The 5,015-nt window shown below is 20.5% G+C and overlaps 1 long non-coding RNA gene across 1 annotated transcript; it reads left to right on the top strand.

The window, feature by feature from the left end:
- The first annotated feature begins 1,165 nt into the window (after positions 1-1,165).
- Positions 1,166-4,579, top strand: LOC135146610 (uncharacterized). The gene is made up of 3 exons (XR_010283885.1): positions 1,166-1,272; positions 2,040-2,135; positions 4,506-4,579. It is a non-coding gene; the product is annotated as an uncharacterized LOC135146610 (long non-coding RNA).
- Positions 4,580-5,015: the final 436 nt, after the last annotated feature.

Here is a 5,015-nt window from a genome sequence, read left to right as displayed (position 1 = left end):
ATCATAAGGTTCTATAGAACGTTTATATTTATTAAAAAGTTTGTTTTCAAATAATAAGGAAGGTCACTTCTTACTTCGTGAAAACAAAATCTGCTATATTACCAGATTTTGCAAGTAGAATTAAAATCAGCTTGGTTTTTATTTAACAGTTTATTTTAGCTCATTTCATTAATTGAAGTTTAATACGCTCAGTTGGTGGTGTTTTATTTTAAATTTATAAATCCTTTTTCTTTGTCTTCTTAATAATACATATAACGACTTGACTTTATACGTATACCTGAAAAGTCACATTAATTTTTTTTTAGTTGATACTGAAATAATAGGGAAAACTCACTTAAAAATTTTTTAATCATCTTTTTTTATAAGGGATACACCCCGACGATTTTTTAATGTTTTGTTGATCTTACAGACTTGATAACTTCGATAACTGATATATTATAAACAAATGAGAGTAAATTTAAAAAATTATATTACAAAGAAATATAAAACAAAGTTAGTTAAGAAGAGCTGAAATGACTCACTAAACTGCTCCCGAGCCGTCTAAATAGCATTAAAAAAGAAGGAAGAGCGCGAAGCGCACATAATCCCTATAGTCCTGCCCTTAGGAGGCCCACCCTCATATACATGCAACAATTTAAAAAACTTTTGAAAAGTTTAGTAACTTGTACGTACGTGGTGTGATGACTATAGCACTGTCTCATCTTTCTATTCAGAGTTGCGTCGATAGCTTAGCTTCTCTGTTTGAAAACAAAGGGAGTGATCTAGGTAACAAATACTAAGATAAGGGACTTATTTAAAAACTTATTTTATTTTCATATGGCAAAGAACACAAGTATGGATCTCGTAATTTTGTTAAAGAAAAAAATAAGTTTATTAAAAATATTAGTTCACTGAAAAATCTGTTACTAACCTGCAAAGGTTTTTTAAAACAAGGAAAGCTTAACGACAATCTATTTATAATGCTTCGCGTGAGTTATCTTTACAGACTCTACATCGTTATTTTTTTTTCGTTCCATAATGATATAAAAATAGTAAGAATTCTTAGATCTTTTATAATATTAATATAGTACAATTTTTTACAAAATAAATAAATCTTTATCATGCAATCAGGAAGTCGAACTAGAAAGGACAAAGATTCTAAACCTAAAAAAAGTAATGAGTTTATGCTTGGAAAAGTGCAAGGAAACAGGAGATTCATCCTTTTTGCTTACAAGTTTAAGACATTATCAACAGAATTATATAAAATGTACATCTTTTATGGAGCAATTTAAGGTTTTTCTTATAGATATAAAAATTATATATATATATTATATTAATTATAATAATAAGTAAACTAATTTAGCTTAACAAATTTTTATTATAATTTTGTGGTTAATTTTCTTATGAAAGTCATTACTTTACATAATTTATATTATTTTTAAAAAGCATATTTAATATTGAATTTTATCGCTTCGCGAAATTTATTAACAAGCTGTTGTAAAAATAAACTTTTTATAGTAATTAAATTTCGCTTCATTATACTTTTAATATATGTAAATCTTAAAACAGAGTACTGAATAATAATTTATATAAATATTTTAACTTTTGTTGTGAACATTTTTGCAATAGTGGAAGCTGTTAATTACCATTTGCGTTTGCTTTTTGGGTAAATTTGTTTTTTCTATTTTTTGAATTTTACTTATATCTTTTCTGCTTATAAAATAATAATGGTGACAACAATATATATATACTATGACATATTTTTTCTATTTATATATGAATTGAATAACAGTATTATATTTTATTTTAGTTAGTATAATTAGATTCTTGTACTAAAAACTAACATGTTTACCATTGTTGGAAATTATAAAAATGTTGAAGTTATTAAATTATTATTTATAGAGTTTTAAATTAATTAAGCATTTATATATATTAATAAACTGATCACTTTTATTATTATAAAAAAATGGATAATAATATATAATTGAAGTTACATACATTTTTACAATAGTAATAATAACAATAAATAATGATAATAATAATAATAACTATTATTTTAGGCGCTTTCTGAATCACTTGATCTTGCTTTCCACGTGGACTCTGATTCTCTTCCGACCGTTTCATTATTTTTAAGCAACGACGTTTTTTTAGTTGAAGTAATTTTTTTCTATAAGTAATAAAAACTTTTTTTTTCTATTATTACTTTACTATAACTTTTCTATAAAAAGATATAATTTACAATTTTTTTTAAGAGTTTGAAAGTTTTTATACTTGCTTAAACTACTTTAAACAATATGAGTTGTATTTCTTTATATTAATAAAAATAATTAAAATAAATCTTGTATAAATATTTTTTGAAAGTAATGGAGATTTTTTGTATTATACTTTCAAAAAGTTTTTTATCATATTTTGTTTATTATAAAAAAGTTTCTTCTACGTTTAATTATTATTAAACTTTTTTTTTTATTTTTAACTATTATAAAAAATATATAAAAATTTATTTCGTTATTTTTTTTATAGTTTATATTATTTATTAATAAATTTTAAATCAGTTTAAAATATTAAATATATAAAAGTTAAACTTTTTCAAATATACAATTTTATTACTATAAAATTATGAATTATTTAAATTTTTATAAATATTTAATTAATAGTAAATTTAATAATTTTTTATTCATTATTTATTATAATATTAGTATTTTTTATATTTATTATTTTAAAAAAAAATTCGTTTTACTTATTTCATAGAAGCATAATAATATTTAGTTTTCCTTACTATTACTATAAGTTTTATTATTACTATCATTATACTTTTTACAAACGCCGCAATACTTTCTTTCTTTTCTTTTAGCCAATGCTAAAAAATATATTTTTTTAACGAAAAGCGTATTGGTGGTTTTTCTACCTTGTGGGTGGTCTTGTTTTGGCACAGAAACGTTTTTTGATTAACTTGTTGACCCCCCATTTTTTTTTAAAATGCTTCCACGTGAGTGTCATTTTGATATTTTTCTTATCAAAGCTGCTGTTTTATTATTTTTATTAATTGAGTGCGTTGAGGTAATTTTTATATAAAAATTGTTAACGAACTTTTATTTATTTTATAATAAAATTTATTAAAATAATAAAAATTTGTGGTAAATTAAAATTTTTGTAAAAAATATAAACTCATTAAATGAATTATTAATTTGCTTATAACTGATGAGTTCATTAATGAAAAAACGTCGTGCTCCATATGATAGTTTTGAATGTTTTTTTCTATTGGTTGCAAAAACCAAATTTTTTTCATTAAATTGTTATGAAACTTAAGAAATGTTATTCTTTTTCTTTAAAGGTTATGATAGTTGGTATAAGCTTTTATATTTAATGCTTTGGCTTTCGTTTGTTGGGGTAGAAGAGAGTAATATAAAGATTTTTAAAGAATGAAAATATGGACAAGTATAAAAAAAAAGTAAAGGTTTTATATTTTTCATAAAAATAAAGAAATACATGCTTAATAAAAATATAAACATCAGTAAAAAGGATGATACTAATTTTTTTTTTAACCAATAAGAATATTATATAAAAATTCAGCTAATGCAACTCATTATTTCGTAATAATGCTTGTATCTTTTTTTTCTAATGATTTTTTTGCTTCTTTTAATATGTCAGTTTCTTATGAGTTTTCTCTACGAATTTTGTAATTTGTCACTTTTGAAGCGCCCGGCAAATTGAATTTTTTTCTTATCATAACTGTTTTTCGCTAGCAGTAAAGAAGATATATTAGAAAAAGTTCATTATAAAATTAGAATTTTTTGTTTAATTATTATATGAAATGTTATACTTATTCTAATTTTTATTGATGCACTAAATATATCATAATTTTTCAATTTTTGCTTATTTTTTATATGAAATATATTATTTTTTTTAATTTTTGTTGGTCAACTAAAATCATTATAATTTTATTATTTTTTTATACTAAATCTTTAATATTGATTTATTTATTAGAGGAAATGTTGTTTTATTCGAATTTTTATTGGTGAACAAATTTTTTTTTATTTATTATAAAAAAGTTTATTTTTCAAACCCTTTATTAGCGAACACTTGACTCATCATAATTTTTGAATTTGTTATTATAAATAATAAATTTTGATGAATATCTGTTATATGGTTTTATTATAACTTTTAATTTAAAATAATTTTTAAAAAAAATTTATTACTAAGAATTCTTTATTAATCCTTCATTTTATAATTACTATAAAAAAGATTTTAGAGCTTGTAATATTATACTTTTCGCCTTCATTTTTCTAATCATTATTCATAATTATTAATTTTATAGAATTTTTAAGTAATAAATAATCATATTTATTTAATTTATGATAACATAAAAAAAATTAAGAACCAGCAGTATTAAATTTTTTTACGTTTAATTTAGTATAAATATTCATAATAAATTTTATTAGTATGTATTATTTTTATTAATTATTCATTATTTTTTAAAACTGTTTTTACACTATTATTTTTTTTTAATTATTATATTTATGAAAAAGATTTTATTTCAGTGCGAATCTTTAACAGACGGAGTTATTAAGAAAGAAGACATTCTAATAAATATTTATCACACCGACAATGAAAATAGCGAAACAGTAGGTTTTTGGTTTAACTTTTTTTTTTTCAGGACTTACAATGATTTAATTTTTATATTACCTTTTTTTTAAGTAGGAAATAATATAATAAAGCTATAAAAGAGTTATTATCTTTATGAAAAAATTTTCATTTAATATATAAATATTATTTTTTATTATAAATGTACTCATTTATTTAAATATCATTAGCAAATACTTATTAAAAGTTTGGAGATCTTGTATAAAAAGTTATATATTATTTTTTTTTACAATATTATTAGTTAACATATTTATAAAAACTTATTTATATAAAAATACCATATATATATATAACATATTTTCTTTATATAATCATGACGATTTCTCTTTATTTATTCTTAAAAAGTTTTTTTGGGACTTCATAAATAATTTTGCTGTTTTATTAAAATTTTTAAT

The sequence above is a fragment of the Zophobas morio genome, unplaced genomic scaffold, assembly GCF_036711695.1.
Source record: "Zophobas morio isolate AGI-343-1 ecotype UQ-CSIRO unplaced genomic scaffold, CSIRO_AGI_Zmor_V1 ptg000243l, whole genome shotgun sequence".
Taxonomy (NCBI): Eukaryota; Metazoa; Arthropoda; class Insecta; order Coleoptera; family Tenebrionidae; genus Zophobas; species Zophobas morio.
The sequence above is the reverse complement of the archived record's forward strand: the minus strand, read 5'-3'. Positions and strand labels throughout refer to the sequence as shown.